This window comes from Bubalus bubalis, chromosome 3, assembly GCF_019923935.1.
Source record: "Bubalus bubalis isolate 160015118507 breed Murrah chromosome 3, NDDB_SH_1, whole genome shotgun sequence".
Lineage (NCBI taxonomy): Eukaryota > Metazoa > Chordata > Mammalia > Artiodactyla > Bovidae > Bubalus > Bubalus bubalis.
Window position 1 is genome coordinate 159,378,711 of NC_059159.1, and position 9,453 is coordinate 159,388,163.

Sequence of the window (9,453 nt, forward strand, 5' to 3'; positions counted from 1 at the left end):
GTGTGATGTTTGTGTGGCAAAATCACACTTTTGTGTTCAGACGTCTTAGTGTATCAGTGACTCCAGAGAAAGGAAGCGTATGAGGGGGTGCTTCTGTGTCACTGCAAAGCTAATTGGTTACAGCAATGAGAACTTTTGTAATCCTGGGGATGAAACATCCGGTGAGTACTGCAGAGATAATTACTATGCCTTATAGCTGCTGGTATTCCTGGACAGGACATTTCCTGGTACCCTGGAATTCTCACCGAGTGGTAGAGGTTGGGATAATTGCTTTGCGTGAGATAGTCTTACATAGCAGAGCATTTCACAATGACATATGTTTCTCCCTCCCACACCAAGAACCCTGGTGTAAATGTCCCTTCCCTTCAGGGTTGTAGACCTTATTTTCCCTCAACAGACTGCTCAAGGAGGCGCACAAATTTGTCTTAAATGTTGGCAGCAGCGTGGTTCTGTCTGTACAGTTAGCAGAGAGTGTGCTTCTGTCTGTACGGCGAATGGTATATGTGGATTATTTAACTGATATGATAGCTTAGGTTTTTGTGGTAGAATAGAATGGAAATTGTATTCAGTTTAAAAATTGAAGAATCAGGGTCTTCCCTGGTGCTCCAGTGGTTAAGACTTCACTTTCCAATGTAGGGCGTATGAGTTCGATACCCGGTCAGGCAGCTAAGACCCCATGTATCTCATGGCCAAAAAAAAAAAAAAAATCCAAAACATAAAACATAAGTAATATAATAACAAATTCAATAAAAACTTTAAAAATTGTCCACACTAAAAAAGAAAACCATATTGCACTAACATATGTAAAATAGATAATGACTGGGGATTTGCTATATGACTCAGGGAATACAAACCTGAGCTGTGTGACAAAATGGAGGAGTGGGATGGGGTGGGAGACTGGAGGGAAGCTCAAGAGGGAGGGGACACATGTCTACCTATGACTGATCCATGCTGATGTATGGCAGAAACCAACACAGTACTGCAATTATCTTTCAATTAAAAATAAATAAATTAAAAAAAAAAGAAATGGCTCCCACCTATTAAAAAAAAAAACAATTTAAGAATCATAGAGAAGAAATTCACTTTACTAAGGGCTCTGAGTCCTTCCCTTTAAGTGGAAGGAAGGAGGACCAGGAACATGGAGCCTTGGGATTCTCTAGTTATCCTGCATCAGCTCAGCATATCTTGTGTATGGTGAGAGAAATTTTGATGGTCACTGCTGGTCAAATATCAGGACGGGAAAGCCCAATGATCAATGTAATGATGAAGGGGTAAAAACAGCATGGCATTGAAATACACAGATTAGAAATGAGGGAAAAGACTGAGAGATGGAGAAAAGGAAACATATCTCAAGAAAGTTTGCTCTTTGGTTGTTGTATTCTTTCAAATATTTGCCTTGATTCTTTTGAGAAAACCTATAATGCAGATCGGCGTTAATTCTTAAGGCTTGTAGAGTTTAAAGCTGTTATTGAAGACAATTCCATGTAGGAATTAGACCGTGTAAGGATATAACACATGGGAGGGTTGTGACTACGAATTCTTTTTTTTTTTTTTAATTTTATTTTATTTTTAAACTTTACATAACGGTATTAGTTTTGCCAAATATCAAAATGAATCCACCACAGATATACATGTGTTCCCCATCCTGAACCCTCCTCCCTCCTCCCTCCCCATTCCATCCCTCTGGGTCGTCCCAGTGCACCAGCCCCAAGCATCCAGTATCATGCATCGAACCTGGACTGGCAACTCATTTCATACATGATATTTTACATGTTTCAATGCCATTCTCCCAAATCTTCCCACCCTCTCCCTCTCCCACAGAGTCCATAAGACTGTTCTATACATCAGTGTCTCTTTTGCTGTCTCGTACACAGGGTTATTGTTACCATCTTTCTAAATTCCATATATATGCGTTAGTATACTGTATTGGTGTTTTTCTTTCTGGCTTACTTCACTCTGTATAATAGGCTCCAGTTTCATCCACCTCATTAGAACTGATTCAAATGTATTCTTTTTAATGGCTGAATAATACTCCATTGTGTATATGTACCACAGCTTTCTTATCCATTCATCTGCTGATGGACATCTAGGTTGCTTCCATGTCCTGGCTATTATAAACAGTGCTGCGATGAACATTGGGGTACTCGTGTCTCTTTCCCTTCTGGTTTCCTCAGTGTGTATGCCCAGCAGTGGGATTGCTGGATCATAAGGCAGGTCTATTTCCAGTTTTTTAAGGAATCTCCACACTGTTCTCCATAGTGGCTGTACTAGTTTGCATTCCCACCAACAGTGTAAGAGGGTTCCCTTTTCTCCACACCCTCTCCAGCATTTATTACTTGTAGACTTTTGGATCGCAGCCATTCTGACTGGTGTGAAATGGTACCTCATAGTGGTTTTGATTTGCATTTCTCTGATAATGAGTGATGTTGAGCATCTTTTCATGTGTTTGTTAGCCATCTGTATGTCTTCTTTGGAGAAATGTCTATTTAGTTCTTTGGCCCATTTTTTGATTGGGTCATTTATTTTTCTGGAGTTGAGCTGTAGGAGTTGCTTGTATATTCTCGAGATTAGTTGTTTGTCAGTTGCTTCATTTGCTATTATCTTCTCCCATTCTGAAGGCTGTCTTTTCACCTTGCTAATAGTTTCCTTTGATGTGCAGAAGCTTTTAAGGTTAATTAGGTCCCATTTGTTTATTTTTGCTTTTGTTTCCAATATTCTGGGAGGTGGGTCATAGAGGACTATGAATTCTTAAGAGAGTTTTTACCACTTTACTTTCTACCAGAATGTGTGATGTGCAGTTATCTTTGTGGTCCTCTTTGAGGCAGTAGAAACCAAGTTGATATCTAGCTCACCATTACAATGAGGGTGTAGACACCTGGAAATCCAACTTCATGGATTCTTATTAGACTTCTTAGAACCCTAGACTTATTCTTTCACTCACTACAAAGAAACAAAATAATGTTCACAGTCATCAGCCTTTGAAGTGAAACTTGGTGTCAGGGCTCTACCAGTCTTTCTGAGTTTCCAGCTTTATTCAATTCCTCATATGAATATTCCTTTATTTCTTGATAGCTCATGTGTTGGATGTCCCAACCAGAGAAATTAGACCAAAATAAATAAATAAATAAAAGGAATAAAAAGCATCTGCTTTGAAAAGGAAGAAGCAAAATCATCTCTATCCTAAACAACAGAAGAAAAATAGACTGGAAAAAAAAATTGAACAGAATCTCTGGGAGATGACAAAAGACTTAACATTCATGTCATTAGCATCCTGTAAGGAGAAGAACCCTATGTAGAATCCTATACTTTGCAAAAATATCATCAATCAGCGTGATGCAATTGACACTTGAGGTGTGCATTATGGCCTAGGATATACTCTGCATATATTCTGTGAACCCTTGAAATGAATGTGCTTTCAGTTCAGTTCAGTTGCTCAGTTGTGTCCAACTCTTTCTGACCCCATGAAGCGCAGCACGCCAGGCCTCCCTGTCCATCACCAACTCCCGGAGTTCACTCAAACTCACATCCATCGAGTTGGTGATGCCATCCAGCCATCTCATCCTCTGTCATCCCCTTTTTCTCCTGCCTCAAATCCCTCCCAGCATCAGAGTCTTTTCCAATGAGTCAACTCTTCACATGAGGTGGCCAAAGTACTGGAGTTTCAGCTTTAGCATCATACCTCAAAAAACTTAACAGAAATACTATAGAATGTATGCCCTTACCACAATGGACTCAAAGTAGAAGTCAATGACAGAAAGATTAGAGGAAAATCTCCAAATACTTTGAAACTAAGTTATATACTTCTAAATAATCCAGGGGTCAAAGAAGAACTCTCAAGAGAAATTTTAAAAAATACATTGAACTGAGTGCAAATGGAAATGCAACATATCAAAAATTGTGGGACACAGCTAAAACAGTACTGAAATGAAAACTTATAACACTGACGTATAAATTAGAAAAGGGGAAAAGGCTCAAATCAATAATCTAAAGAAAAATAAGCAAAATTAGTCCAAAGCAAGTAGAAGGAAGTAGATAACAAAGACAATCACAAAAACCAAAGAAATTGAAAGTGGAAAATAATGATAGAGAAAATCAATGAAATAAAGAGCTAGTTCTTTGGAAAGATGAATAAAATTGAGAAAAATTTTAGCAAAACTGGCAGAGAGGCAGGGGAAAGGAGAAGATTCAAATAATCAGTATCAGGAATGAAACAGTGTAACATTACAGACCATGAAAATTACAGGTGAAATTACAAGGTGAAAATACAAAGCACCACAACTCACTCAGTATGAAATAGACAATTTTAGTAGCCTTACAGCTATTAAGCAAATTGAATTTGTAAGTTAGAAGCTAAAAAAGAAAAAAAAAATCTCCAGGATCAAATAGTTTCACTGGAGAATTTTACCAAACATTTAAAGAATTAACCCCAGTTATATACAACACCCTCCAGAAAACAGAAGAGGAGGAAATGCTTCTCAAATCATTTTATAAAACATTTATAGTGCTGGAGTTCTAGCCAGCACAAGAAAGCAAAATAAAGGGGGAGGGGAATAAAAGGGATATACGAAAAGGGAAATAAAAGGGATACACATATATGAAGATATTCAGTTCAGTTCAGTTCAGTCACTCAGTCGTGTCGGACTCTTTGCGACCCCATGAACCACAGCACACCAGGCCTCCCTGTCCATCACCAACTCCTGGAGTCCACCCAAACCCATGTCCATCAAGTCGGTGATGCCATCCAGCCATCTCATCCTCTGTCGTCCCCTTCTCCTCCTGCCCCCAACCCCTCCCAGCATCAGAGTCTTTTCCAATGAGTCGACTCTTTGCATGAGTTGGCCAAAGTATTGGAGTTTCAGCATTAGCATCAGTCCTTCCAATGAACACCCAGGACTGATCTCCTTTAGGATGGACTGGTTGGACCTCCTTGCAGTCCAAGGGACTCTCAAGAGTCTTCTCCAACACCACAGTTCAAAAGCAGCCATTCTTCGGCGATGTGAAGATGTGAGAGTCCAACTCTCACATCCATACATGACCACTGGAAAAACCATAGCATTGACTAGACAGACCTTTGTTGGCAAAGTAATGTCTCTGCTTTTGAATATGCTATCTAGGTTGGTCATAACTTTCCTTCCAAGGAGTAAGCGTCTTTTAATTTCATGGCTGCAGTCACCATCTACAGTGATTTTGGAGCCTCCAAAGATAAAGTCTGACACTGTTTCCACTGTTTCCCCATCTATTTCCCATGAAGAGATGGGATGTGAAGATATTAGTCACTCATATTTTGCTGGTGAGAATGTAAAACAGTACAGACACAGTGACAAACAGTTCAGCAATTTTTAAAAAATCTAATATGTCAAGACCATATATTTCAGCACTCCTGGATACTTTTCTCAGGGAAATGAAGACCTGTGTTTACCCAAAAACCTGTAGACAAATGTTCATAGCAGTTTTATTCACAATAGTGCCAAACTGGAAACAACCCAATTATCCTTCAACAGGTGAGTGGGTAAACAAGCTGTGGTACAGCCACACCATGGACTGCTACCCAAAAGGAACTCCTTATATAGGCAACAACATGGATGAATCCTCTGGAGTATCATAGTGAGGGAAGAAGCCAATTCTAAAGGTCATATACACTGTTTGATTCCATTTATCTAACATTCTTGAAATGCAAAAAATTGTAGAACTGGAGAACAGATCAATGCTTGGTAGGGATTCTAAAAAGGGTGGCGGCAAGAAGGAAGTGAGTACGCTATAAAAGGGCCACGTGAGGGATCCTTGTAGTGATGGAAAGTTCTGTATCCTGATCCTGTCGAAGTCAAGATCCTAGTGGTGATACCGCACCATGGCTTTTCAAGATGTTACCATTGAGGAATATAAGGTAAAAGGTGCATTACACGTCTCCCTGTATTATTTCTTACAACTGCCTATGAATCTACATTCATTTAAGAAGAAAAAAGTTTTTTTTTAAATTAGATCAATTAGAATCAATCCTAATTGATCAATCGCCTTCATGTGATAAAAGGACTTGCTGGCTGCTGATTGACAACAAGTACCCAGGCTGCCCTGAAAGTGCCAACAAATGTCCTTTGTGCAGCCTGCTTGGTGATTATACCTCACAGTTTCCATCATAATTACAGTGGGGCTCACACTATATTTCCTATGCAGGAAATCATCGTATTCCCTCAGTAGTTACTCAGGGTCAGACACCTTTGGCTGTGAAGAGTGTGTGGTGGATGGCTGACAATCTGTCACAAAATCAAGAACTCAGCTGAATTTGGAGGCAGGATTGGGCAGTGGTCCACACTCCTAATATGTCTGCTGTGACTTGGGGAAATGTGAAGAGCATTCTAATCATAAGTAGTTTGTTTTCAAGAATGATAGATTCCAGATAGTGCTTAATTTCTCTCTTTACAGCAAAAAAAAAAAAAAAAAAGCATAGCTCAAGGAGGCCATGATGACAACTCATGTACGTGGGATCATTGTCCATCTTCACTTGGCTCCCAAAGCGGAACTTTGGCCAAGAAGCCTCAGCACAGAGTTCTCCAGGAGACAGGTGATTCTTGGTTGACTGCCTGCTAGGTTCGAGGTATGTCATGGACTTCATTCCACTGAAGCCTCACAATTCTACCATGGCATCCTTTTTCCAAAGGAAAACCTGAGTCTCCAAGAAAGTAAAGTGATTTCCCTGAGGTTACAAGTGGAGTTAACGAGAGTTGAGACTGGAGCCTAAGTCACCCTCACCACAAAATTCTATTCGTCATTGTTTTGCGCCATGGTAGCAGATGCTGCTCCAACTTCCCCAAGACACTGGTCTCACAGCTGAGAGTAAGAGCAATGTCAGCATTCAACAGAAGCCAGAAGTGCCTTGTATTCTGGAAAGAGTACTGGATTTTGAAACCTAAATCCCAGATTCTCGTACTGCCTGCAGCTCCAAGGCTTCTACGTAAAGCCTTTCACTTCTGTGAGCCTGGGTTTCCTTGTTTGTGAAATAGTTATTGCAACAATTAAACTAGATAACGAATGAAAAGTGCAGTATAGGGCTTGGCTCCTGGATCAATCCATGATGGATATTGCAGTTGCTGTTAGGAATTCCTTGAGCTTAGGACAGGGCAGGACACTCTGGGCCTAGCTAATCATTAACCCCTAGTTTGCAACAAGTACCTCTAGGCCACCTGCTTCTCAGGGATTTGTTCCAGGTACACGCAGTGTAGGAGTCGCCGTGTTTCCTCTTTGGAGGTTGCAGGCTCAGAGCCTAATTTAGCACTCTTAAGTCCTGCCAATCCATGTGCTCCAAGGGGAACCTCATTGACTTAAGTGTTATCTTCTCTAGAAGCCTTCCAGAACTGAGATTCATCAGCTGCTTGCTCCTCTCTCTCTCAAACCACAGTTACATGGCATTCATTGTGGGTCTGTCCCCCTGTAAGAATGTCAATGCCCTGGAAGCAGTTGTTGGCTTCAATAATGTGGCCTCAGGACCAAGCACAGGGCCTCGGAAAGAGAAGGCAGGTGATGCATGTATAAAAAGAAGTAGACAAATGGTATGCACAGGTATGATCTCCTGGAGCCTGTGCTGGCTTTTTGCCTTATAGTGATCAATGTCAGTCCTCACTGCCCTGGGGTGTTTAATGTCAGAGGGAGAATGGGGATGTGTGTTGGCCTTAACTGCAGCACTTTGTGTTGGGCAAACAGGAACTTCTCCAGCAGAGCCGATATTATCACACCTGTCAGTTTTCATATTTACCATTAAGTATATATAAAAAGGGCGTCCCAGGTGCAGTGGTAAAGAATCTGCCTGTCAATGCAGGAGACCTAGGAAATGTGAGTTTCATCTCTGGGTTAGGAAGATCCCCTGGAGGAGGAAATGGCAACCCATTCCAGTATTCTTGCCTGGAAAATTCCACAGACAGAGGAGCCTGGTGGACTACAGTCCATGGGGTCACAAAAGAGTCAGACATGACTGAGCTTCTGAGCACACACACATGTAAAAAGAACCTTCATGTGAGAGATTCAAAGCACTCTGACCCCTGCGCTCACCTCTGTAACCGTCTCATGTGTTCTTAGCATCCATTTTTAAATTTCTTTCCTAGAAGCAGAATTACAGCCTGCTTCTCAGCTTGAGCTCCTAGATGGGTGGCAGGACCAACAGCAATGGTGGAGGAGGTCTTCACCCAGTTACTCCCACACTTTTCTGATGTCTTGGCAGCTGGTCGTGGTTGCTGGAGGGGAGTGTGGTCTGAGAGAGTCCAGTACAGGAGATTGTACAACAGTACTTCCTCTTCTTTACTGTCTTCCCTGAGGGGGAGACAAGGTGTTTTTGAATCCCAGCTCTGTTGCTTTACCGTTGTTGATTTTGTGCATAAAAGACTGATGGTGAGTTTCTTTTTTTTTTTTTTTTTTTTTTTTTTTTAAATTTTATTTTATTTTTAAACTTTACATAACTGTATTAGATTTGCCAAATATCAAAATGAATCCGCCACAGGTTTACATGTGTTCCCCATCCTGAACCCTCCTCCCTCCTCCCTCCCCATTCCATCCCTCTGGGTCGTCCCAGTGCACCAGCCCCAAGCATCCAGTATCGTGCATCGAACCTGGACTGGCAACTCATTTCATACATGATATTTTACATGTTTCAATGCCATTCTCCCAAATCTTCCCACCCTCTCCCTCTCCCACAGAGTCCATAAGACTGTTCTATACATCAGTGTCTCTTTTGCTGTCTCGTACACAGGGTTATTGTTACCATCTTTCTAAATTCCATATATATGCGTTAGTATAGTGTATTGGTGTTTTTCTTTCTGGCTTACTTCACTCTGTATAATAGGCTCCAGTTTCATCCACCTCATTAGAACTGACTCAAATGTATTCTTTTTAATGGCTGAATAATACTCCATTGTGTATATGTACCACAGCTTTCTTATCCATTCATCTGCTGATGGACATCTAGGTTGCTTCCATGTCCTGGCTATTATAAACAGTGCTGCGATGAACATTGGGGTACTCGTGTCTCTTTCCCTTCTGGTTTTCTCAGTGTGTATGCCCAGCAGTGGGATTGCTGGATCATAAGGCATGTCTATTTCCAGTTTTTTAAGGAATCTCCACACTGTTCTCCATAGTGGCTGTACTAGTTTGCATTCCCACCAACAGTGTAAGAGGGTTCCCTTTTCTCCACACCCTCTCCAGCATTTATTACTTGTAGACTTTTGGATCGCAGCCATTCTGACTGGTGTGAAATGGTACCTCATAGTGGTTTTGATTTGCATTTCTCTGATAATGAGTGATGCTGAGCATCTTTTCATGTATTTGTTAGCCATCTGTATGTCTTCTTTGGAGAAATGTCTATTTAGTTCTTTGGCCCATTTTTTGATTGGGTCATTTATTTTTCTGGAGTTGAGCTGTAGGAGTTGCTTGTATATTCTGGAGATTAGTTGTTTGTCAGTTGCTTCATTT